The 27,734-nt window shown below is 44.0% G+C and overlaps 1 protein-coding gene across 2 annotated transcripts in view; it reads left to right on the top strand.

Annotated features, from left to right (window-relative positions):
- Positions 1–212: 212 nt before the first annotated feature.
- AHCTF1 (AT-hook containing transcription factor 1) overlaps positions 213–27,734 on the top strand; it is a 368,321-nt gene continuing 340,799 nt past the window's right edge. For both annotated transcript variants that reach the window (XM_033936331.1, XM_033936330.1), the window contains exon 1: positions 213–643. The gene's annotated coding sequence lies outside the window, so the exon portion shown is untranslated. The remainder of the gene's footprint in view (positions 644–27,734) is intronic.

The raw sequence follows: 27,734 nt of genomic DNA, 5'->3' as shown, positions 1-27,734 counted from the left end.
TAGCTCTGATTCAACTGCTCATCTCACAAAACACCACAACCCTATAAAATAGGATTACTGGGTTAACCAGTCAAAAAAAAAAAAGAGAGAGAGAGAAACTGGTCCCCAGGATGACCGCCACCCGTCCGACGACACGTCCCCAATTCGCTGACTAACGTATACGTCACATTTCGAAAGTTCCCGCCGGGAAACGAAGTCTCGCGAAAGCTGCGGCGAGCGTGTGGGGGCGGAGCGAGAGTGTTGACGGATTGCTCCTTCCCCTTCCGATGCGCGGGCTCGGCCTTAATGCGCGGTGTGCTGAGTAGGGGAGGAGAGCGGAATGGCGCTTGGGTTTAACTGCTAAAAAAGCAGGGAGCGAGCGGACTGCGGAAGCGGCAGTAGCAAGTAGTATCTGGACTGACCCGTACTGGGAGAAGGAGGAGGAGGAGGAGGAGAGGAGGCGGCACAGGCCGCTCTGCGTATCTGCATCTCCCGCCGGCTTGTGGAGCCGCTGCCTGGCCGTGTAGTCTTGCTAACGGATGCGAAAGTGGGACTTCTCGGCGCGCTGACAGCGCCTTGCGCTTGGAGACTGGCAGCGGCTGCCGCTGGACGGTCTGAGCGAGAAGCGGCCTAGGAGGCGCTCACGGCGCTTTCCCGCACCCAGGTAGGCCGGGATGGGGAGGGGTGGGTCTCGGGAGCGTGTGCGGTCCGTGAGTCCGAAGGTCCCCCCCCCCTTTTCCTGTGGAGTGTTGCTACTGTGCTTTGGCCACCCTGTTGACTGCAGTTCGGGAGCTTCCTGGGCCTCGGGAGTGACCTGGCTGCGGTCTCACGTGGATCACAGCGGGATGGGCATGTACATGTCTGCAGCATGGCTGTGAAGGATAGACTGGATGGTTTTGAACGCTTGTGTGCTGCCAAGTGTCTTTCTTCTACGGGCTTGTAGCGGGAAACCAGTCCGGATGGCGTTTCAGATTGTGTACAGAGATCAGATAGCGGTGGGAACTCTTCCAAGCTTAATATTGTGCATTTTCGACCTGCATGCAGTTGATTGCAGTGAATTTGACGAGACCTCGCTGCTGCTTTCGTCCTGATCTTGGGCTAGCTTCCAACTGGCTACTATTGCTTGCAGTTTTTCTAAACTTCACTGTGTGCTTTATCAGTGAGTAATGCTGAGACTAGAGAGCTAATTGTCATACGAGTTTAGGATTGTTAAGTATATTGAAAGTAGAAGTTAGGCTGATATTGAGGAATCTTTCTTTGTGTTGTGGCTGCCTATTCTAGTCTTATTATTGATCTTCTAACTTCATTCTTATGATTTGTGTATTTTGGAAATAGGTTCCCCCCCCTTAGATAAGTAGAAAAGGACCTCTTGGTCCACTTAGCCCACCCACATCATCATGACTTTAAAATACATGGGGGAATAAACTTGATTCCAGTGAACCTTAGTAACTACAGACAAATAGTAACATAGTAGATGACGGCAGATAAAACACCTGAATGGTCCATCCAATCTGTCAAACCTAATTCAATTTAAATTTTTTCTTCTTAGCTATTTCTGGGCAAGAATCCAAAGCTCTACCCGGTACTGTGCTTAGATTCCAACTGCCAAAATCTCCATTAAAACCTATTCCAGCCCATTTAAACCCTCCCAGCCATTGAAGCCCTTTTCAGCCCATCCTCCCCGAAACGGCCATATACAGGCACAGATCGTGCAAGTCTGTCCAATACTGGCCTTTGTTCAATATTTAATATTTTCTTATTCTAGCTCCTCTGTGTTCATCTTGTGCTTCTTTGAACTCTATCACCATTTTCCTCTCTACCACCTCTCTCGGGAGCGCATTCCAGGCATCCACCACCCTCTCCGTAAAGTAGAATTTCCTGACATTGCTCTTGAATCTACCACCCCTCAACCTCAAATTATGTCCTCTGGTTTTACCATTTTCCTTTCTCTGGAGAAGATTTTGTTCTACGTTAATACCCTTCAAGTATTTGAACGTCTGAATCATATCTCCCCTGTCCCTCCTTTCCTCTAGGGTATACATATTCAGAGCTTCCAGTCTCTCCTCATATGTCTTCTAGCGCAAGCCTCCTATCATTTTTGTTGCCCTCCTCTGGACCACTTCAAGTCTTCTTGCATCCTTTGTCAGATATGGTCTCCAAAACTGAACACAATACTCCAAGTGGGGCCTCACCTATGACCTGTACAGGGGCATCAAACCTTTTTCCTTCTACTGGCTACTCTCTATACAGTCCAGCATCCTTCTGGCAGCAGACACCGCCTTACGCTGTTTTTTTGCCTTTAGATCTTCGGACACTATTACCCCAAGGTCCCTCTCCCCGAATATTCATATCAGTTTCTTACCTCCCAGCATATATGGTTCCTTCCAATTATTAAACCCCAAATGCATTACTCTGCATTTCTTTGCATTGAATTTTAGTTGCCAGGCATTAGACCATTCCTCTAACTTTTGCAGTTTCTTTTTCATATTTTCCACTCACTATTCGGTGTCTAGTCTGTTACAAATCTTGGTATTATCTGCAAAAAGGCACACTTTTCCTTCTAACCCTTCAGCAATGTCACTCACAAACATATTGAATAGGATTGGCCCCAGCACCGAACCCTGAGGGACTCCACTATTCACCTTTCCTTCCTCCGAGCGACTAATATTAACCACCACCCTCTGGCGTCTGTCCGACAGCCAGTTTCTAACCCAGTTCACCACTTTGGGTCCTAACTTCAGCCCTTCAAGTTTGTTCAACAGCCTCCTATGAGGAACCGTATCAAAGGCTTTGCTGAAATCTAAGTAAATTACATCTAGCATATGTCCTCGATCCAGCTCTCTGGTCACCCAATCAAAAAATTTAATCGGGTTCGTTTGGCACGATTTACCTTTTGTAAAGCCATGTTGCCTCGGATCCTGAAACCCATTAGATTCAAGGAAATACACTATCCTTTCTTTCAGCAACACTTCCATTATTTTTCCAACAACCAAAGTGAGGCTCACCGGCCTGTAGTTTCCCGCTTCATCCCTGTGACCACTTTTGTGAATAGGGACCACATCCGCTCGCCTCCAAACCCCAGGAACCATTCCCGTCTCCAGAGATTTGTTGAACAAATCTTTAATAGGACTCGCCAGAACCTCTCTGAGCTCCCTTAGTATCCTGGGACGGATCCCGTCTGGTCCCATCGCTTTGTCCACCTTCAGTTTTTTCAAGTTGCTCATAAACACTCTCCTCCGTGAACGGTGCAGAATCTACTCCATTTTCTTGTGTAGCTTTGCCAGACAATCTCGGTCGTTCTCCAGGATTTTCTTTTGTGAACACAGAACAGAAATATTTGTTTAGCACACTTGCTTTTTCTTCATCACTCTCCACATATCGGTTCCCAGCATCTTTTAGTTTAGCAATTCCATTTTTCATCTTCCTCCTTTCACTAATATATCAGAAAAAAATTTTGTCTCCCATTTTTACATTTTTAGCCATTTGTTCTTCCGCCTGTGCTTTCGCCAGACGTATCTCTCTCTTGGCTTCTTTCAGTTTCACCCTGTAGTCCTTTCTGTACTCCTGTTCTTGGTTTTTTTTAAATATTTCATGAACGCTAACTCTTTCGCCTTTATTTTCTCCGCCACTAGTTTGGAGAACCATATTGGCTTCCTTTTTCTATTGTTTTTATTTATTTTCTTCACATAAAGGTCCGTAGCCATTTTTATTGCTCCTTTCAGCTTAGACCACTGTCTTTCCACTTCTCTTATGTCCTCCCATCCTAACAGCTCTTTCTTCAGGTACTCTCCCATTTCATGAAAGTCCGTACGTTTGAAATCTAGGACTTTTAAGTATTGTGTGGCCGCTCTCCACTTTAGCCGTTATATCAAACCAAATCGTTTGATGATCGCTACTTCCCAGGTGAGCACCCAGTCGAACATTAGAGATACTCTCTCCATTTGTGAGGACCAGATCCAATATCGCTTTTTCCCTCGTGGGTTCTGTCACCATTTGTCTGAGCAGAGTCTCTTGAAAGGCATCCACAATCTCCCTACTTCTTTTCGATTCTGCAGACGGAACATTCCAGTCCGCATCCGGCAGGTTGAAATCTCCCAACAGCAGCACCTCCTTTTTCCTTCCAAGCTTTGTGATATCCACAATCAGATCCTTATCAATTTTCTGCAATTGAGTTGGAGGTCTGTAGACTACACCCATGTAGATAGAAGTTCCATCTTAACTTTTCAGAGTGATCCATAGCGCTTCTTCCTCTCCCCAGGTCCCTTGCATTTCGATCGCTTGGATATTGATCTTTACATAGAGAGCTTCTCCTCCACCTTTTTGACCATCTCTGTCCTTCATAAAAAGATTATATCCCGATATGTTTGCATCCCATCCAGATGTCTATGTGATAGCGACAATATCTACATCTGCCTCAAATATCAGGGTTTGCAGATCATGAACCTAGTTGCTTAGACTGCAAGCATTTGTGGTCATCGCTTTCCAGCTATTTTTCAGTGGTAATCTCCTTTTTCATATAGATTTTTGTTTCATTTCACTTTCCGTTGCAATGCTAAGAAATGAGTTGCTGATATTGTTTATGTTGCAATCTTTACTACTATCACATCTTTTCTTTTGCCGGGGGTGGTCTCTATAATTGTCCTTCATACATACACCACCCCCACCTTCTAGTTTAAATGCCTAGAAACATATTGTCTAAATTTCTCTGCAAGGTTTCTTTTTCCTGCTGTAGTAATATGTAGCCCATCAGTGCAATATAGCTTCTTGTACTTCCATGTATTTCCCCATCCTCCTATGTATCTAAAGCCTTCTTGATGACACCAGGCTTTGATCCACCTATTAAAGTCCTCTGTGTTTTTTATTCTTTGTTCTCCCTTTCCATATGCAGGCAGTATTTCAGAAAAAGCTAAAATCTTTACAAAAGGTTTCAAGCCCTCACCAAGCTCCCAAAAAACTTTCTGTGCTGCAGGTGTGGAGTTGTTGGCCAGGTCATTTGTTCCCAGATGGATAACAACATCAGTGTTAAAATCCTTAGTTTCTTCCTTAATTTATAGTCAGCTTGGAACTCCTGGTCGCTGAGGATCCTGGAAGACATTTCACTATTTTGGTCTCCTCGCCTTGTGTTCCAAGGTTATTGCCTCTGATGGAATCCCCCAACAGTAATAGTTTTCTGTTTTTGGCTTTTTTATTTGTGCATAGGGTGCGCTTGTTCTTGAGTTACCTTCATTGGTTCCAGTCCCACCCCCCTTCTGTTTTCTGTGTTACTGAGCCTACTGTGACCCATTTATTCCTGGGCTGTTTTATTCTTTGAGGTAGAGGTGGTAAGTTGGTATGATTTTGGGGAGTGACGGAAGTTGCTTTAATTGTATTCAATTCCTGTTTAAGTTTGCAGAGCTCCTCCTTAATGCTAGCAAGTTGAAGACAGATGGGGCAAGCCTTAAGCCTCCAAATAGTGTGTCTTGTAATTAAAGCACCACGGTGATTGCATAGAATAAAGGTCATCTTGATTGGTTGTGAAGTGACTTGATTTGAGTAGTCCTGATTATTTGGGTCTCTATATATGAACAGTGGTCCCTGGGGTGGGTGGGACTATAAGTCTTACCCTTATTTCTATGAAGAGGAAGAGGAAATAAGATTTAACAAAGGAAAGAGAAGGGTTTATTTTTTTGTTTTTAAAGTAAGAAACGGAGGAGAAGAGAAATTAAGCAGATATAATGCTGAAAAACAGAGAAAAGAGCAGAATATGAAATTCTGAGTAACTTAGCTTTTAGAAGGTCACAGGGCAGACTTGTTCACAGCACTGTCCCAAAGATAATGCAGTTAGCCTTAGTAGTAAATCAGAGCCCCTCCCTTCTACACCTAATCAGCAGACACAATGGCTGAAAACTAGTAGGTCAGAAATACAGGCTCTATACCAGATCAGTGGCTACCCCAAAACACAGGATTTTAAACAGAAATGCAGGCTCTATACCAGATCAGTGGCTACCCCAAAGCACAGGATTTTAAACAGAAATAGCTGTAATCCCTCAAATTAAAAAAAGGTATTTTATGTGTGTGTAGTGGGTGATTGTTTTTTTAATATTCCACTTACGTTTTCTGAAATGAGGAAAAGGGTCTACTTATAAAGATGTATTTGGGGATATGATCCTTCTGAGTATCGAGATGGCTTCAATATAATCACCATATATATATTCCCCAAGTTATTATAAAGTAATGTTTCTAAAATCCAATTTATTTTTTCTTCCGGGCCTTGGCAACACAATTCAACCGCTCAACAATAGCTTGACTTCAAGTATATTTTATACAGTATACATAGACATTATTACCATCTAAGTAAGAAATGTGATTGTTTCAATATAATCACTATATACTAAAATAATTCTCTCCAAACTTTTTCAGAAAACCTTATGAAAGATAGTCCAAAAGATAACTTAACATCTAGCTATTGATCAGTCATTGCATTATAAAGCTCAGTTATATGATAGGAATTAAGGATGTGCTGTGGAATGAAAACATAATCAAGTACTGTATCTTCATCCATTGCCTCATCTTTCAGTTCTGTGTGGCTTGACTTGTATAGTCTTACCTGATGAAGATATTAAGAGTTGTATGCCCAAGGATGCAACAGTTGCCTCTGAAGATGTAGTTTAGCTTAGTGGTTCTCAAACCTGTCCTGGGGGATCCCCAGCCAGTTGGGTTTTGAGGATATCCCTAGTGAAAATGCATGGGACAGATTTGCATACCTTCACTACCATTATATGCAAATCTCTCTCATGCATATTCATTAGGGATGTTCTAAAAACCTGACTGGCTGAGGATTCCCCAGGACAGGTTTGAGAACTGGTTTAGCTTATTTAAAGGTGTGGAATGATAAATGTCTTGAAACTGGGATTTATAATGACCAATATCTAAAGATTGTAATCTAAACTTTTTGGGTAATGTTTTTTAAATGACATAACTATTCATAATTTTGCTTCTGGATCCCTAACATGTATGGCTTTAAAAACCTTATAGAAAGATTTGAATTTCTTGCAATAAGATATTCCAGAGATTTTTTTTGTTTGTTTTTTTGTTTTGAGGGGGGGAGGAGATGCACTATCCAAAAGAGGAACACTGGATTTTTGTAGCCTAAATATCTTCGGCTTGGCATACCAAATTCCATTGGCCAAACCTAAAATTTTATGCAGGCCTGTATTTTACCCATTTACTATTCAAATAATTAGGTCCAGTCCCTTGGTATGCATTTAAATGTTAGACACACAGAGTTGAACTTTGCACACAGCTCCACTGAAAGCCAGTGTAAAGAATAGCAAAGTCACCATTTAGTTGCTAGATTGTGAATTGTTTCTAGCCTTACAACACAACCACTTTTTTATTAAATTGTTACAGTAATCTGAGTGTCTTAAAATTATGGCTTATTGTCATTCAGGCCCAGAAGCAACTTCATTTATTGAGATTTATTAAATACCTTTCTGAAGATTCACCCAAGGCAGTGTATAGCAGGTGTAGTTTAACATAAAACTTAGTTTTGTTAACAGTATCATAATAGTAAAATGACAATTATAAACATAAATACATTTCAGTTTTCCATTTCCAATTCTAACTCATTGTAATATGTACTGTATATACTCGATTATAAACCGAGGTCCCCCCCACCCCAAAAAAAAAGGGAGAAAGAAAGTTGACTTAAATTTAAACCGGGGGTTTATATTCAAGTGCCCTGCCAGGCTCTATACCAAGCCTCCCCCGGGCTTACCATAATCCCTGCTGGTCCAGCAGTGGGCTGGCACAGGAGGGATCTCTCCCTGCCTCCTGTCCTGGCTGACACATCCCACCTCCTTCCTGCTTCCCAGACTTTAAAAACAAATCATACATTTAAAAACCCTAGTGGTTCAACAGTGAACCTGGGCAGGAGCGCTCTTCCTATTCTTCTGTTCCATGAGGAGCCACTATCTGAAATGGTTGTCATGAGTTTTTGTGGTCTCGCAAGGCTGCCGCGAGAACTTGTGGCATCCTTTTCTGATAGTGGCTGCTCAAGAGGCAAAAGCGTAGGAAGAGCGGCCCCGGGGGAGGGGGGGGAGGGAAAGCACTGACACGAATTTAATACCCCCATTTTGGCCCTTTTTTGGGGGGAGGGGCAAAAATCTCAGTTTATATTCAAGTATATACAGTGTTTTGTTTTTTTATTCTGTTTCATTGTAGCCCTGCAAGAATGACCATGACGTTGGTGTCAGGCAAAATGGTAGAGACTTATAAAGAACAAAATGACAGAACATACACATAAGTAAGGATTAATGAGACAAAGCCAATATGAATTTAGTCAAGGGAAATCTTGCCTTGTCAATTTACTACATTTTGTTTAAAGGGGTGAATTAACAAGTAGATAAAGGTGAGCCAAGCTGTAACAGCCTATGATAAAAATTAGGGGGGGGGTTGAGACATTTTTGGCCCCAAAACACTGCCATGGTGGCCATCTTGGATTTCTTGATATTTATTTTTTTTTTTCTCTCCAAAGTTCTCCAGAACCTTAAACTCCCTGTTTTGTCTCAACTTGTAGGGATGGGGACCTCCAGGCTTTTATCCATAATTCATGCCAAATTTGTGCTGGATGGATTGCTGGAAGAGCACGCAAGTACCTAGCTAGATCCCAAGTAGTAAAACGGATCTTATGCTGCTTATCCTAGGAATAAGCAGTGGATTTATCCAAGCCATCTCAGTAATGGCCTATGGGCTTCTCTCTTAGGAAATTATCCAAACCGTTTTAAAACCCTTTTAAACTGACTGAATGATTTTACCACATTCTCTTGTCAACAAATTTGAGTTTAAATACACATTGTGTGAAGAAATATTTCTATGGTTTGTTTTAAATTTACTACTTAGTAGCTTCAACGCATGCCCCCTAGTCCTTGTAGTTTTGAAAAGAGTAAACAAATGACTCACCTCTTCCACTCCACTCGATATTTTATAGATAGACCTCTGTCATATCACCCCTGAGCTGTCTCTTCTCCAAGCTGAAGAGCCCTAGCTGCTGTAGCCTTTCCATAGGGAAGTCGTCCCATCCCTTTTATCATTTTCATCGCCCTTCTCTGTACTTCTAATTCCGCTATATCTATTTTTTTTTTTTTTTTTAAAGATACAGCAGCCAGAATTGTACACTGTTTTCAAGGTACGGCCGTACCATAGAGTGATACAAGGGCATTATAACAGTTTCATCTTTTGTTTTCTATTCCTTTCCTGATAGTAACATAGTAGATGACGGCAGATAAAGACCCGAATGGTCCATCCAGTCTGCCCAACCTGATTCAATTTAAATTTTTTCTTCTTAGCTATTTATGGGCAAGAATCCAAAGTTTTACCCGGTACTGTGCTTGGGTTCCAACTGCCGAAATCTCTGTTAAGACTTACTCCAGCCCATCTACACCCTCCCAGCCATTGAAGCACTCCCCAGCCCATCCTCCACCAAATGGCCATATACAGACACAGACCGTGCAAGTCTGCCCAGTACTGGCCTTAGTTCAATATTTAATATTATTTTCTGATTCTAAATCCTCTGTGTTCATCCCACACTTCTTTGAACTCAGTCACAGTTTTACTCTCCACCACCTCTCTCAGGAGCGCATTCCAGGCATCCACTACCCTCTCCGTAAAGTTCCTAACATTTCCTAACATTGCCCCTGAATCTACCACCCCTCAACCTCAAATTATGTCCTTTGGTTTTACCATTTTCCTTTCTCTGGAAAAGATTTTGTTCTACGTTAATACCCTTCAAGTATTTGAACGTCTGAATCATATCTCCCCTATCTCTCCTTTCCTCTAGGGTATACATATTCAGGGCTTCCGGTCTCTCCTCATACGTCTTCTGGCGCAAGCCTCCTATCATTTTCGTCGCCCGCCTCTGGACCGCCTCAAGTCTTCTTACGTCCTTCGCCAGATACGGTCTCCAAAACTGAACACAATACTCCAAGTGGGGCCTTACCAATGACCTGTACAGGGGCATCAACACCTTCTACTGACTACGCCTCTCTTTATATAGCCCAGCATCCTTCTGGCAGCAGCCACTGCCGTGTCACACTGTTTTTTCGCCTTTAGATCTTCGGACACAATCACCCCAAGGTCCCTCTCCCCGTCCGTGCATATCAGCTTCTCTCCTCCCAGCATATACGGTTCCTTCCTATTATTAATCCCCAAATGCATTACTCTGCATTTCTTTGCATTGAATTTTAGTTGCCAGGCATTAGACCATTCCTCTAACTTTTGCAGATCCTTTTTCATATTTTCCACTCCCTCTTCGGTGTCTACTCTGTTACAAATCTTGGTATCATCTGCAAAAAGGCACACTTTTACTTCTAACCCTTCAGCAATGTCACTCACAAACATATTGAACAGGATTGGCCCCAGCACCGAACCCTGATAATTCCTAACATTCTATTTACTTTCTTAGCTGCCACCACACATTGATCTGAGGGTTTCAATGTACTGTATCTTTAACAGTGACACTTAGATTCATTTCCTGGTTAGTGAATCTGCATCACGTAGCTATAGTTCAGATTCCTCTTTCTCACATGCATCATTTTGCACTTGTTCACATTAAACATCATCTGCTGGTGGAGGAAGTGATGTCACAGCCTATGCTGGCTGCTTAGTTCCCGGGCTCTGCTGGACTTGGCCATATTTTGCAATAATTAGCGTTTTACCTTGGCTTTCTCCGTCCGGCGGTAGAGCAGCCTCTATCTTAAGAGCGGCACTTTCAGAGAGTATGCATAATGGGGCCTATCAACCTTCATCCACGCTGAATTGGCCAGCAGAGATAACGGATATACAGGAAGGCCTATCATCTGGGTCACAGTTTAGTGTAGAATCACAGCTTTTATTTTCGGCGATATCGAATCCAATACTGGAATTTCAACAATTCCTCGAGGAAATCAAAATTGATACAAAAGCAGTTCGATCGGAACTAACAACCCTCTCAACAGACCTAAGAGGAGAAATAGTGGAACTGGGTGGCTGCATGGTGTAATCGGAGAACCGACTTGAGCATCAGAATGTGATTACCGCATTAGAGACCTCCTTGGCATGAATGTAAGACCACTACCGTATTTTCTCGCATATAACGCGCGCGTTATACGTGGTTTTTACGTACCGTGCATACCCTTGCACGTTATATTGTTTATTGTTTATTTTAATTATTTGATTAAACGCCTTATCGATTCTACAAAGCGTTGTACAGAGTAAAAAAAATTTTTCCTTTAGACAAACAATATTACAATTAATACATACTTTTTTTTTTTTAAAAAAAGAAAACTACAGACGAACTATAATACATACAAAGTTGTTGTGGACGAACGAACAAAAGACACACAAGGTAAAGAGGGGAGCGCGTTGTACAAATTTTTTTTTACATAGTTCCCCCCCCCCAGACGTCCGCTCGCACCCCCACCCCGAAGGACCGCTCACACGCACCCGCACCCCCACGGACCGCTCGCACCCCCACAGCCTCCCAACCCCCCCATCATGTAGAAGCTCCTACCGGTGTCCTGCTGCTTCCTCTTGGTGGTCCCGACACCCGACATGATCGGGGCAAGAGGGAGCTCAAGCCCTCTTGCCCCAGCCAACCGCGGCACCCCCGACACGATCGGGGCAAGAGGGAGCTCAAGCCCTCTTGCCCCCCCAACTCCCCGACACGATTGGGGCAAAAGGGAGCCCAAGCCCTCTTGCCCCGCCGACTCCCTAACTCCCCGACAATATCGGGCCAGGAGGGAGCCCAAGTCCTCCTGGCCCTGGCGACCCCCCCCCTGCTAGTTGTTCGGGGGCCAGGTGGGAGCCCAAACCCTCCTGGCCACGGCGACCCCCTACCCCCACCCCGCACTACATTACGGGCAGGAGGGATCCCAGGCCCTCCTGCCCTCGACGCAAACCCCCCCTCCCCCCCAATGACCGCCCCCCCCCAAGAACCTCCGACCGCCCCCCCATCCGACCCTCGACCCCCCTGGCCGACCCCCACGACACCCCACCCCCCTTCCCCGTACCTTAGTGTAGTTGGCCGGACAGACGGGAGCCAAACTCGCCTGTCCGGCAGGCAGCCAACGACGGAATGAGGCCGGATTGGCCCATCCGTCCCAAAGCTCCGCCTACTGGTGGGGCCTAAGGCACCTGGGCCAATCAGAATAGGACCGGGAGCCTTAGGTCCCTCCTGGGGGCGGGGCCTGAGGCACATGGGCCCAACCCGACCATGTGGGCCAAGGCCCCGCCCCCAGGAGGGACCTAAGGCTCCCGGTCCTATTCTGATTGGCCCAGGCGCCTTAGGCCCACCAGTAGGCGGAGCTTTAGGACGGATGGGCCAATCCGGCCTCATTCCGTCGTTGCTGCCTGCCGGACAGGCGAGTTTGGCTCCCGTCTGTCCGGCCAACTACACTAAGGTATGGGGAAGGGGGGGGGGGGTGTCGTGGGGGTCGGCCAGGGGGGTCGTGGTCGGCTGGGGGGGCGGTCGGAGGTTCTTGGGGGGGGCGGTTGTTGGGGCAGCATGCGCGGTATATAAAAATTTCTGTACATAAATTTGTATTTTTCGCGTGCTATACCCGTGTGCGCGTTTTACACGGGTGCGTGTTATCTATGTGAAAATACGGTAATTCCTGTTTTCTCAATAAAATTGAAGACCTGTAAAACAGGTCCTGAAGGAACAATTTGCGAATCCGGGGCTTACTAGAGCTACCTGAATATAATAATTGTGAGCGCACTACCCAGAAATTAGTGAGCACGCTCTTAGCTGATTCGTCCAAATAATTGATGCCTGAGAGCATATTGATTAAGCGGGCTCATCGAACCCTGGGTTGATCATGCACAAATGTACCCCGGGATATTGTGGTATGTTTCAAGCTGTAGGAGTTTATCAATTGCACGTAAAGTAGAAGCCTTTACATGGGACACATACCCTATTTAGTTCTTTCAAGACTTGGCTACCACCACACTATGCTGCAGGAGTGACCTGCGGCCCTGCATTCGTTTACTGGCTGACAGGGGTATCGAATACAAGTGGCAATACCTCTTTGCACTATCTTTTTATTTAGAGGGGAAATTACAGCAACAGTGCACTTTGGAGGAGGTGCAGAAACTGTTTTCAGAACTATCGACATCTACATCGAACCCTGCTGTTGTGGCAGGGATTGCCTCCAAGATGCCTGTTTCTGCAGTGGCTCGCCCAAAATGGCAGTGTCCCGTGGGAAGGGATGTCTTGTGTGACAGTCCTCAGCTGCTCATCTTTGACCATCTCTGTTATTTCTGGCCATTAGATAGATTGCAGTTGACACTTGCACTATATGAAACTAGACCCAGATGTTTGTGAAGACTTTTTAGCTTCCCTTCTATTAAGTTGAATCAGATCTTGCAGTATATACCCTCCCAAGTCCCACACATTCTGACATGGGGGGGGGGGGATGAACCTCAAACACCCACAATTAACTGGTGTTTTTACTGCGGTAATGAATATCATCATTAGTTCAAAATTCCTTCCCAGACTGTGTCATTTACTTTTCAAATTATAACTTTGTTTCAGATAAGCTGATACTTAGCTTTCACCTGACGGGAGCTATTCATACATCTATCACAGCCTTCATGCCTGTGCATCACCATACATACAACTGCTGATTATTCACAAGCTTTCATTGTTGACGGCTTTCCTGATGTAAATGTTGTATATTGTTTTATTTCAGATGTGTGTACTGAGGAATCCCCCGAGGAAGGTTTGAGAACCGAAATGCCATTGGGGATAGTATATTAGCTGTGCCCTAGTATTGGGAGTGAAATTCTGACAATGCTAGAATTCTATGGAACAGATAAGAGCAGTTTCACACACATGGATTGCCATATGTTGAGATATTTAACTCAAAAGTCAGGATTATAAAGTTAACTAAAGATGATTTAGATGGTTAGGGAGGTTGGAGGAAGAACAAATGATAAAATAGACCAGGATTGGTGAAGAGGGTTCTGAAATAGCTGTGTGCTACAAGAGATCCCCTTTCCTGAATTAAATCTTTGATGTTCCTCTCCTGGTTAGTTAATGTTAGTTTTTTAAGCTTAGAAAAACTCCTTAATGCATGGGACACAACAAAAAGGTTTTGAGTAATTACTCTCATAAGTCACTTTAGTGCAATGTGAAAGTGTTTTTGATATAACAGTTGGAAGTGATTTGACTCAATTTGAAAACGTGGAATGGGTAACAGTTACCAACAGGTCTTGACTAAATAATGTCAATTACTATAAATTTAAATAATTTAATAAATAAAAATACTATTAATCTGATGTGGAGAGCTTATTTAGAGATCTACACGGGAAGTCTGGCAGCACACCAGACAGCACATAGGGAGGCTTGGGCTTTCAGGGCATGCCTGTCTGAAGATCCAGTGGACCTTCAGATGAGGGGTTTTATCTGTATGCCTTTTCTGTTGCAAAGTGAGCCCAGAGATGGCTCGAGTTCCGTATTTCCCCATGTATAGGTCACCCCTTTGTATAGGCCGCAGGAAACGCCTATTCTAGCTTTTAAAACGCCTAGATTAGCCGCCCCATTAGATACGATTGATACGTTTGATACGATTGATCACGAATTACTCCTTGCTAGACTTCAATCTATTGGGGTTACAGATGATGTTCTAGCATGGTTTACATCTTACTTCAGTAATCGCACATCTACAGTAATCTTTAATGATTCTTCTTCTTCAATTTCACAAATATCATATGGGGTTCCTCAGGGATCAATTCTTTCACCTTTACTTTTTAATATATTTTTGGCACCTCTGTTGACATTATGTCAATCTATAGGATTTCATGTTTTTGCCTATGCTGATGATATTCAATTATTGTACCCTCTAAATAATAACAATATAAATGAAATTCTGACAATTAATGAGAAACTGGAGCAAATTCATCATTGGCTGGACAAAAACAGGTTGGCTCTCAATATTAAAAAAACAAACATCATGCTGTTTCCTTGGAAGGAAAACTTTTCTTTAGTTACTCCTATTATGATTCAAAATATTCCTCTTCAATTAGTTAAAAATACTAAAATTCTAGGAGTAATTTTTGATAATAAACTCAATTATCATGATCACATTAGTAGTATTGTTAAAACCACCTTCTATAGATTGCGGAAAATTCGATCCATTTCTAAATTCCTTTGTCCTAGAGCACTTAATATTCTTATCCACTCTCTGGTGATGTCTAAAATCGATTACTGCAATTCATTATTTACAGGAATTACGTTACAAGAAATTAAACGTTTACAAATTATTCAAAATGCTTCTATTAAATTAATAACAAAATCTAAAAAATTCGATCATGTGACACCACTCCTTAAAAAGGCTCATTGGCTTCCAGTCATACACAGAATTACACATAAATTATGTACTATTATCTTTAAAACATTAGAAAATAAGACTCCAGCATTTTTATTCAGACTACTTATTCCATATTCTGTTAAAAGAACTTTAAGATCTAGTGAACGGAATCTTTTATCAATTCCTACGTTAAAAGTAATCGGCACAAGAAGACAATTTATCTTCTCATGTACAGCTCCCCAGATCTGGAATGCGCTTCCTATGTTTTTACGGGAGGAGAAAGTGTTTGGGAAATTTAAAAGCGAATTAAAAACCTTCTTGTTTAAAGACGCATTTTTAAATTAATTAAATTTTATTATACAGTGTTACTCTAGTTAATTATTTTTCACTCATTTTTTAATTTCCTTATGTGTTTTCCCTGTATGTTCTTTCTTTACTATAAAAAATGTATTTCTCCCTCTCTTTCCCTTTGTTTTTGTTATAATTGATAAATTGTATGTAATGTTTTCGTTTTCATATGTGTATATTTTATTGTAAATCGCTTAGAAATTAGATTAAGCGATTCAACAAGCAACCTAATAAACTTGAAACTTGAAACTTGATAAACCGTGGCGCTTTTGGAGTTCCCCATAGCTTTTAAAATAGCTCCCTCGCTGGATGGCTGACGTCTGCCTCCAATGTTGCAGCCAGGGGTGCAGGGCAGGAGCAATCTTTTCGGCATCCAGCCTGGCCCCGCGCTGCTTCCTCAATGCCTGCCGTTAGTTCTCGCAGGACTCGCCCAAGAAAGGCTCATAAGATTGGAGACCCGTTCTGGATCTCACACACGTTAATGCAGCGCTGAAGGTTCTAGAATGGCAACTCTTATCTAATATAATAAAACTCTAAGCCACGCATGCACACTCCCACCTGCGTGCGCCCATTTTCTGTGAGCTGTAGGGCACCGCAGGTAGGAGTGCGCATGCGCGCAAAGCTCTCTCTCTCCCTCCCCCCGAAGTGGATGTCGGCCGCAGCGGCTGTCGGTGGCCCGAGGCGGATGTTGGCTGTCGGCGGCTGCAGGTGCAGCGGCCAAACCCGGACGGCATTTTAAAATAAAACAGGCAAGTTTTTAAAGGATGGTTTTTCAAACCACCGCCGCCGCTATACCTTTTAAAACCCTCCCCCCACCAGCTTTGTGGTTAAGGCCTGGCTTCTTCGGGCAGCAGCAGCGTTTAAAATTTGCTGCTGTTGCCGGCTTCAGGCCTTCCTCTCTGGCGGGTCCTGCCTACTTCATGTTTTCATGAAGCAGGACCCGCCAGAGAGGAAGACCTGAAGCCAGCAACAGCAATTAATTATAAATGCTGCTGCTGCTGCCCGATGAAGTTGAAGGAGGAAAGGGAGCAGAAGGGGAGAGAATGGTAGGGCATGGGGTTAAGGAGTAAAAATGGGGGGGGGGGGGGGTTAAAAAATACTGCACAGGGAAGTGGGGTGGGAGGGAAATGCTGCAGCACACGGAAATGGAGGGGCAGAAAAAGGAAGGGAGGCGTACTGCTGGGCAGGGGGAGCAGGAAAAAGGGGTTGATGGACAGGGGAAGCGGTGCTGATTGACCGGGGGGGGGGGCAGAAAAATGAAGTGAGGCCTACTGCTGGACAGGGGGAGCAGGAAGGAGGTGATGATGGACAGAGGAAGGTAAAACAAAGGGAGAAGGGCTGCTGCTGGATAAGGTGAGCAGTGATGGGGTGGTGGGGGACACAGGGGAGGTAAAAGGAAGGGAGAATGGACAGGGGAGCAGGCAAGGAGTGGTAGTGGACAGCCAAGAAAAAAAAAAAAGAAAGAAAGACAGACAGAAATACGGCTAAGGAGAGAGAAAAAAAATAGACAGACAGACACACACACATATAGCACCCGTTAATGTAACGGGCTATAAGACTAGTGTAACATAAAGGAAATATTATGAGATTTCACAGCCCAACAGAAGTGAGCTACTTGCTTAATGTTACCATTTAAATCTTAAGAAGAATTGCCTTTTTTATGGGCAGTTAGTTATTTTACTAAAGCTGTTAGAATTTATAGGAGTTTGCATCCCTGAATATATAGGAGGATTACATCCCTCAATGTAATTTTATAAGCACTTTATGAGCATGCTTTCTCCTAGGGTGGATTTGATTTAAATCACTAGTCATAAAGACTTTACTTAACTCATGGTTTTTACAGAAAGACACATTCTTGCTGTTTAATCTTGGGAACTCCATTCATTGGGCAAGTCTCTTATCTGTATGCTTCTCCTCTACTGCCAACTCCATACTACATTCCTTCTTTCTTGCAGCATCATATGCCTGAGTCTGTACGTCAAGCTTCCTCCCTGGCAGTATTCAAATCCGGGCTAAAAGCCCACTTTTTCAATGTCGCTTTTAACTCGCACTTGCTTGTAAAGCACCCAAGCTTGAGAAACGTTTCCCTAAGCCCCTGGGTATCTTATTTGTTTGATTAGATTGTAAGTTCTACAGAGGGACTGTCTCTTGTATGTTTTAATGAACAGTGCTGCGTACATCTAGCAGCGCTATAGAAATAAATATTTACAACCAGGTGAAGGTTTCATTTTTTGAAAAATCACTTTTCAGATTAGCTTTACAGTTATATAAAAAAATTACTGATTTGGTTATACTATTAGTTCAACCCACAATTTCATAATTATCTATGTATTTCTATCTCCAGTTTAATAGGTTAATCATTTTATATTTGAACAACTTTTCTACTGTACTTTATTGAAAGGAGGAAAATAATCATTACCTTAATTTTAAATAGTCTTATTTAACCCAAACAATAACATTATAGCATAAGTATTCTTGCATTTGCTTAAACATCTGTGTTAACTGATGTGGTTAAACAAAATATCTTTCAAAAAACTTAGGGTTCCTTTTACTAAGCTGCACTAGGGCTTTAATGCATAGAATAGCACGTGCTAGACGCTAACGCTAGCATTGAGCTGGCGTTCTAGCTGCGAAGCGCGGGGTTAGCACGTGCTAATCTGCATGCGCAAAAAACTCTAGCGCACCTTAGTAAAAGGAGCCCTTAGACCAGGGGTGTCAAAGTCCCTCCTCGAGGGCTGCAATCCAGTCGGGTTTTTAGGATTTCCCCAATGAATATGCATGAGATCTATTAGCATACAACGAAAGCAGTGCATGCAGATAGATCTCATGCATATTCATTAAGGAAATCCTGAAAACCCTACTGGATTGCGGCCATCAAGGAGAGACTTTGACACTCCTGACTTAGACCATCAGTCAAGTCCATACATGAAAACCTTAAAATAATGTCTTCTACTCACTCATCTTCCTCTTGTTTGTTCATAATCTGGAAAAGAAAAACAAGCTTTCTGCTTTTATAGGGTCTCAGTCTTTCAATTTGGAATGAATGAGTCTATTTGTTCGTCCCAATGTGCATTATTTTGCATTTGTCCACATTAAATTTCAACTGTCATTTGGGGGTCCAGCAAATCTTCCAATTTCCTAAGGTCTGCCTGCAAGTTTTCACAATCTGTATAAGTTTTAACAACTTTGAACAGTTAGTAGTATCTGCAAATTTAATCACCTCACTTGTTATTCCAATTTCCAGATCATTTATAAATAAGTTAAATAGCACTGGTCTCAGTACAGCTATCCCTGCGGCATTCTACTGTTTACCCTCCTCCATTGAGAAAAATGGCCATTTAACCCTACCCTCTGCTTTCTATCTGATAACCAATTCCTAATCCACAACTGAACATTGCCTCCTATCTCTATTTTCTCAGGAACCTCGCATGAGGAACTTTGTCAAAAGCTTTCTGAAAATCTAGATACACTACATCAACTGGCTCACCTTTTATCCACATGTTTATTCACACCTTCAAAGAAGTCAAGCAGATTGGTGAGGGACGATCAATCTTAGCTAAACCTATGCTGAGTAAAGTAGAACGAGACAAGTGGATCAATTTTTCAATCTGTCAAAAATTACAAAGTCTCTAGAGGACACTCAATGAAGTTACAGGGAAATACTTTAAAACCCAATAGGAGGAAATATTTTTTCACTCGAGAATAATTGAGGTTGCGGTAAGAGCAGATAGCATAGCTGGTTTTAAGAAAGGTTTGGACAATTTTCTGGAAGAAAAGTCTATAGTCTGTTATTGAGAGAGACATGGAGAAAGCCATTGCTTGCCCTGGATCGGTAGCATGGAATGTTGCTACTCTTTTGGGGTTTTGTCCAGGTATTAGGGACCTGGATTGGCCACTGTGAGAATGGGCTACTGGGCTTGATGGACCATTGGTCTCGCTCAGTAAGGCTATTCTTATGTTCTTACATGTTCCACAATTTTATTTTTTATAATTGTTTCCACTATTTTGCCTGGCACTGATGTTGGGCTTATGGTCTGTAATTTCCCAGATCTCCCCTGGGACCCTTTTTAAAAATCTGTGAAACATTGACCCACCCTCTAGTCTTCAGGTACTACAGATGATTTTAGCAGTAGGATATAGATCGCTACTAACATGTCAGCAAGCAGTTTCATTACAAATTCAGTACCCTGGGATGTATACCATCTGGTCCAGGTGATTTATCAATTTTTAACTTGTCAGTTTGGATTAGTACATCTTCTAGATTCACCAAGCTTTCTTTCTGCTCATCTGCATCATCACCCTTAAAAACAATTAACAATTCCAGTAGGTCTCTTACTTCTTACGTAAAGACTGAAATAAAAAATTCCTTCAGTGTTTCTGCAATGGGCTTATTCTCCCTGAGCACCCCTTTTTTTGCTCCTTGATCATCCAACGATCTCTCTTACGGCCTGCTGCCATTATAGTTTTTCTTTTCCAAGGAGATAGTAATATGATAAATCTCAGACTATACTAAACTAAACCTTAGGTTTGTATACCGTGCCATCTCCACAAGCGTAGAGCTCGGCACGGTTACAAAGGTCCTAAAACTTGTGGAGTACTCTACTCAAAAAAAGTTTTGCTTTCATTTTTACTGCTTACCCTCCTCACATTTAGACACCCTTTTTTACTAAGCCACGGTAGAGGTTTTTATCGCGCCTGAGGGCGCTAATTGCTCTTATGCTGCTCTAACACTCATATAATTCCTAAGAGTGTTGGAGCATTTAGCACTCTGAGCTGCGCAAGAAACCTCTATCACTGCTTAGTAAAAGAGATGGGGAGGTGTGTTAGCTCGTGTTAGCTCTTTGTGCAGATATATTAACTTAGCACTTAAGAGGTAAGGGGTTGATTCTGTGTGCATTGCTTTTGCAGTGGAACAATGGGGCCAGGATCTTTTTCTCTACTCTGTATATTTTATAACACTGTTCTTCAACCGCCGGTCCGTGGACCGGTACCGGTCTGCAGAAAATTTCTGCCGGTCCGCACAGGGCCGGCAAGATTAAAGTGACCATAGGTCCGTTTTCAGACCTCATGTCCCGTTGTCCCCACGCACAGCTTCGGGACAGTGTCCCGAAGCTGTTTTCGGAGACAACGGAACAGGCGATCATTTCCTGTCCCTCCCTCCTTCCTTTCCCTGGGTCCCCTTCTCTTACCCCCCTGCAGCTGCTGCTAAAGCCGACAGGAAGTCTTCTTTCCGACGTCAATTCCGACGTTGGAGAGGGCGTTCTGGACCAGCCAATTGCTGCTTGGCTGGCCCAGAACCTCCTCTCCGACGTCAGAATTGACATCGGAAAGATAACTTTCTATCGGCTTTAGCGGCAGCAGCAGGGCAGTAAGAGCAGGGGAAAGGAAGGAGGGAGGCTTTTTTTTTTTTTGCGCGACTGGGAGGGAAGGAGGTAGGCAGGCAAGCAGGCTGGCTTTGGCCAGGGAAAGAGGTAGACAGGCAGGCAGGCTGGCTTCGGGGGGTGGGGGTGGGACAAAGTGTGGAAGGCAGTGAGAGGGATATAAGAAGAAGGCACTGAGGGCACTAAAAAGATATGAAGGGGGCACTAAAGACAGGAAGGGGCACTAAGGACATTGGAAGGAGGTATTGGGGGCACTAAGGACATGGGAAGGAGACACTGGGGGCACTAAGGACATGGGAAGGAAAGAGGGAGGGAATAGAAAGGGACAATTCTTGGGCCTGAGTGCAGAAAGAAAGAAATGAAAGAAAGAATACACAGACAGAAGGAAACGCAACCAGAGACTCATGAAATCACCAGACAGCAAAGGTAGGAAAAATGATTTTATTTTCAATTTAGTGATCAGATCAAAACAAAACATGTCAGTTTTGAGAATTTATATCTGCTGTCTATATTTTGCACTATATTTGTCTATTTTTCTATAGTTACTGAGGTGACCGAGCTCGCGGAAATGGGGGGGGGGGGGTAAATTTTAGTCCTAGTAGTTTGCAGGTCCATAAAATAATTCTTTTATTTCGTCCACGGGTGTAAAAAGGTTGTAAAACACTGTTTTAAAACATGTTTTTGCTGTGAAGGAGTACCCTATTTTTCGCTCCACAAGACACACCTGACCACAAGACGCACCCAAGATTTAGAGGAGGAAAACAAGGAAAAAAAAATTCTGAACCAAATTCTCCCTGCCAGGCTCTGCACCCTGTCCCCCCCTCTGGTGGTCTAGTGTAGGCCGGGACAGGGCACAGAGCAGGCTGGGACAGGTCAGTCAGGCCTAGTGACAGGCAGGCAGGGCTTGCAAGCCTAGTGGCAGGGCTGGTAGAGCAGGCAGGCCTACTGGCAGGGCAGGTAGGCAGGCTTAATGGCAGGGCAGGCAGGCAGGCAGGCAGGGCCCCCCACCCAGAGGCAGGCATGGTCCCCCCTTACCTCAACTCCTCCAGCAGTCCAGCGCTGTAGGGCAGGAGCTTTCAGCCTCCTGACTCTCCATCCGGCTTTCTCAGCAGCGGCAGAGTTGGAATGGCAAGAAGGCAGGTGCGAGGTTTTTTTGCTTCCTGCCTTGCCGCTCCATGAATGGCGGTCCAGCGCTGCAGGGCAGGAGCTTTCAGTCTCCTGCCCTTCTCTCCTGCTTTCTCCCCCCGAGCAGCAGAGCGGCAAGCAGACAGGAGTGAGTTTTTCGCTTCCTGCCTCGTCCCATGCTGCTCTGTGAATGGCTGCCCTAGTTCTTGCAAGAACTGGGGCAGCCATTCACAGAGCAGCGCAGGACAAGGCAGGAAGCAAAAAACTCAGTCCTGTCTGCATGCCGCTCTGACAATGCCGCTGCCGAGAAAGCCGGATGGAAGGGCAGGAGGCTGATAGCTCTTACTCTACAGCACTGGACCGTCAGACCACAGGACCGTCTGAGAAATTAAGGTAGGGGAGGGGGTTAGTTAGAATTCGCTCCATAAAACGCACCCTTATTCCCACCCACTTTTTTGGGGGGGAAAAAGTACGTCTTATAGAGCGAAAAATACAGTATTTTACCTCTGCAGACACATTCACAATTTTGAGAAATGTAAATCAAAGCATCTGTGATGATGACATCTAGATAGAAAAATTGACCATGATATTATGAATGGATTAGTGGAATTTATTTACCAAAAAATTTAAATATTGCATGAATATACAGCCTCAAGCTTTATAATTAAAAACTAATCCTTATTTCATGATGATTAACTTTTGGACTATAGTTTTCTATTTAAGATTTTTTTTTTACCCTCCAAAAAGCATTTTATTAAAAAAATTGATCTTTATTTTTAATACCTTTATCTTTTTAAATCATTGAATTTTTTTTTTTTTTTTAATCTACCCTGTCTAATTGCCTCTGAGTCAGGTAGCAAGAAAATATTCCTTGAGATATTCTTGTGTGTTTAAATTGATTTAAGCTTGTCTATATGTTTTACTAATGGGAAAGTCCTCTTCTGGTGCACTCCCAAGTACCATGCTAAAGTATCACTACCATCTTTATCAGCTGGGACTGCAGGTATCATTTGTTCTTGACATGCATCATTTATGAAGACCCCCCCACCCCACGCTGTAACATGCTTAAGACAGGAAAGCAGAAACCAGATACTGGGGCTAACATGACAATAGAAAATAACATTTTTATTTGTTGTCTGTTTTTGGTTTATTTTTGTGATTTAGAATGTGTCATTTTTGGAATGTATATCCTGCCAGAAACCAACTAAATTGAAATCTGTTTGACTTAGTGGGTTCCTGGCTTGGTCTTGATGCAGTGGATGGGAAAAGAGCATTAAGGGGCTTACTGCACAGGGCATATTATTTAGACTACATTTCTGAGTATGTTTGGCCTATCATTCTCATAGACAGAGGAATCCAGGCTTCTCAATGTCCTGTTATTTTGAATTTTGTGATCTATTTCATATGAAAATTACTAATATGAAAACTGTCTGTTACATGTCTTATTTCTGATGAAACAACCATTTGAGCTTATCGAATCCTTCTCTTAAACCTGCCTAAAAGGTATTTTTTCTGTACTAGTCGCTTTAGCTAGAAAAATTGCTGAACTTCAAGTCTTCTCTTAGCTTCATTAGGTAGTCCCACATATTTGCCTTAGATTCTTGCCAAAGATTCATACCTTTTCATGCATATGAAGATTACTGCCTGCACTTTAAATCATGCAAGCATCCATGTACTAAGAGCTAGATACACTAAACAGGATTGGTAAGACTGCATGGGTCTGTTCCAATATGATTTTAAGAGCTATTGATGCAACAAAAATTTTGCATGCAAATGATTCACACGGAGGTTGGTCGTAATCCCCCATCTCTCCCATCCAATTCATCGCTACGAGAATGACTCTCGTACCCCCTGCACCAGTGAGAATCAGCAGGAGAGATGCCCACTCCCTTCTATCTTGCTGACCCCCCCATGAGGAGGGAAGGTCTGCCATTTTGGCTCAGTGGGCCTCGGTAATGGGGGGTGGGGTTTGGGGAAGCATCTGGTGGCAGGAGGGGATGGTTCGGGGGGGGGAGGCCTCAGTTGGCAGGAGGAAATAGGCATACCTCTTGCCATTTTCTCTCCGGGGGGGGGGGGGGGTGATGATAGGGCAGGTAGAAGTGGGCATCCTTTCTTCTCACCACTCCAGGCCCCACCACCTGGTAAGACAGCAAAATTCTTCCTTTTTGTCTCGCAAACTACATAGTAAGTTGTGATTCCCTTCCTTCCTTCCTTCCCTCCCCCTGGGCAATTCTTTGACCTCCCAGTGGCTTTTTGTTGGTGTTCGCACTTGAAACAGGGAACCGCCAGCCACTCCAGAGGATTACGGTCTGGCGCATCCTGCCTACACAGGTAAAGGAAGTTACTTCAGAGAAGTCAGGAGGCTCCTTGCTTTGAATGCCTATTCTGCTGTGTATATGAGGGGGGGAGGGGAGGACCACCTGGGGGAGGAGGAAGAGAACCAAGACAAGGTATCGATCTGCCCAGGAAGGAGGTTTGGGTGATGCACCTTGGTCAGGTTGAAATTCCTTTGACTGCTGGGAGGTAATATGTAAATGTGTGCCACCCCCCCCCCCAAGTTATGTCTCTGGAAAATGGTGCTGGTATGTTGTACCAGCACAAAAAAGCTCAGAGAGCTGCTACTAGTATGTCAAAATTTGTTGTGTGTGTTGTCAAATACCGTATTTTTCGCTCCATAAGACGCACCCACCTCTAGAGGATGAAAAACCAAGAAAAAACAATTCTGAACCAAATGGTGTTCCCTGTATCCTTTCCCTCCCTGGTGGTCTAGTGGTAGGCCGGGACAGGGCACATCAAGTCTAATGATAAGCAGCCCCAAGCCAGCAAGCCCCCCGTACCTTTTTAAATTTTTCCATCAGCTCCAGCCAGCTTCGCTCACTCCCTGCCTGCTGCGGCAGCCTTTGCTCTTCCGGGCTCCTCATTTCCCGGCCAGCGGCGAAATGAATCAGCAGCGCGGCCGTCAGGAGCAAGCTTTATGCTCTCCTGCTCGGTCCTGCGCTGCTTTCCGAACGGCAGCATTTAGAAAGCAGCGCGGGACTGAGCAGGAGAGCATAAAGCTTGCTACTGACGGCCATGCTGCTGATTTGTTTCGCTGCTGGGGAAATGAGCTGGCTGGACATTGGACCACCAGGTAAAACAGGAGCGACGGTAGGTGGGTGGACAGACCGGGGGGGGGGGAAGGGTAAAAAAAAAAAGGTGGACAGGCGGATGGGTTTAAAAAGGAGGTGCGGCAGTCAGGATTTACAATGGTATGGGAGGGAGAGGGTAACAAAATTTGTACCTTCGCTTCATAAGACGCACCGAGATTTCCACCCACATTTGGGTGGAAAAAAAGTGCGTCTTATGGAGTGAAAAATATGGTAGTTTTATGTGGTTAAACTTTGGGATTTTCTAAGCTGGGTGACTAGCAAGCCTTGTATTTAATGTGTGTGACCCTGGTAATTTACTTTGTATATATTTGTCTTGATTTTAGATTATTTTTATTAAAGGAAACAAAAAGGTCTAGGACGGGGGTCGGCAACCTGCGGGTCGTGAGCCACATGCGACTCTTGCAACATGGCTGCGGCTCTTCTGTGGTGATCCCGCCGCCATCTTCCTTTCAATCAACTGCACATGTTTCTTCACAAAGCCACGGGCAGTGGTTCCAGCATGCGGCTGACCCAGAAGGCTTCCCTTTGACCAACATTACCTATTCGGGGCCGAAGTCAGAGGCAGACTTTCCGGGTCAACCGTGTGCAGCATGTTGGAATTGCTGCCTGTGGCTTTGTGAAGAAACACATGCGGCTGCCTGAAAGGAAAGAAGAGGAAGTCTCCACGAGGCAGGTACACACTGCAGGAAGGGGGCATGAACTTGGGGCACAGAAGGGATGGGGGGGGGGGGCGCTAATGTAGGGCGAGGGAGGGAAAGAGGTGCTATGGTAGGGGAGGAAATAGGGAGAATTGTTGGACATAGGTGTCTGAGAGGGAAAGATGTTGCACATGGGGGAAAAGAAGCCCAACATGTGTCCTGCTATCACCCCTCTCCAGCACCATGCAGCACCTCTCCCTCCTTAATCATGCCCAACATTCCTTCCTCTTGCATTCATTGCCATCTGTCCCACAGTTTCCTCTCCACCATATCCAACATTTCTCCCTCAACTATCTTCCCTGTGCATCTCAACCTCACCCCTCTCCCACCACCATGTTCAATAATTCTTTTCCACCCTATGCTCAAAAATTCTCTCATGGGGTCTGCACAGGGTCTGGGGATTGAGAGAGGGAGATATGGTGGACGTGAAACAACTCTGTATGGAAATAGTAGTGTCAAAAGTCTCATTGTTTCCTTTATTTTCTGTAAGTATTTGAAGTTTTTGTGCTAAATGCTTTATATACCCCATATCCCATTAAAAAATCGTATCTCAAACCCCCTTCTCTATAGGCCTGTGGGGTGCTGGAATACGTGGCAGATCATGATTTGGCAACGCTCATGCAGTCTGTGTGCCATCAATTTTTGAAAGCAACTGACCCAGCAATGGACTTACCTGCTGTGGATTTTGAGCAGATCCATAAGAGCCCTGGGACCATAACAAGCAGGGAGACCTCAGGATATAGTAGCTTGTTTTCTTAGATTCCCACAAAAGGAGATGATCTTGCAAGTGACTCGAAAAATTGATCATATAACAATGGAGGGAGCCAAGGTGGAACTGATTGCAGATATATTCTCCCATTACTTTGTGGTGCCGAAGGGAGTGCCGTGAAGTCACCCATTTGCCTCCCAAGATCATAATATTCGCTACAAGTGGCATTATCCTTTCGGTTGAGTTTCCAACTCTACAAGTTGTGTAGGGTTGGAAACTCAACAATTACTTGTACTGGGCAAACTGTGGTCTGGTGAAGAAGAGAGACAATGTCGTGGGCAATCTGGTCTTCCTTTGCGTGGCCCTCCAGGTCAGCGTTGATACCGGGTCAACCAAAAGAGACACTTGCAGTGACACTTGGAACAATGTGATGGCCCTGTAGATCAGCCGTTGGGCTCTATTTGACGCTTTGATCCCTTTTGAGCTGAATAAAACCTTTTCCTTTCTAGTTGTGGGAAGGCTATTGGACTGAGGATTTTTGCTATATAATTTACACTGCATGTTAAGGTATTGCACCTGGCATGGGACTCCTTTGCTGATCTCAAGGTGATGCTGTCTGAAGTCTGGCACTATTTTATAGTGGCCCTGTTTCTTTGAAGTTGGGGTATTGGGGGAGGGGGAAGGGTTGGGTGAGAGGGTTGAATATGCGGGTATTGGGCATGAGTGTGGCTGGGTGCGACAGCTTGATTTATTTGGGGGGGAGGGTCTGTATTGGTTTGGAGAGTGGGAAGCAGCGGGGAAAGGAGCGTAGTGTATCTGGCTTGAGCCATGTCTTCACGATTGCAAACCTGTCTGTCTCTGAATGTGCGGGGCTTAAATCCCTTAGGGAAACATCAGCTTTTCTTTAAGGAAGCAGGGAGAGCTAGGTTATCAGTGGGCTTTGTCCGGAAGACTCACTTGCTCCCAAGCTGTGAAAAATATTTTGCTCACAAGAAATATTCTCAAATATATTTTGTTTC

This window comes from Geotrypetes seraphini, chromosome 3 (assembly GCF_902459505.1).
Source record: "Geotrypetes seraphini chromosome 3, aGeoSer1.1, whole genome shotgun sequence".
In the NCBI taxonomy this organism is placed as follows: domain Eukaryota; kingdom Metazoa; phylum Chordata; class Amphibia; order Gymnophiona; family Dermophiidae; genus Geotrypetes; species Geotrypetes seraphini.
The sequence above is the reverse complement of the archived record's forward strand: the minus strand, read 5'-3'. Positions and strand labels throughout refer to the sequence as shown.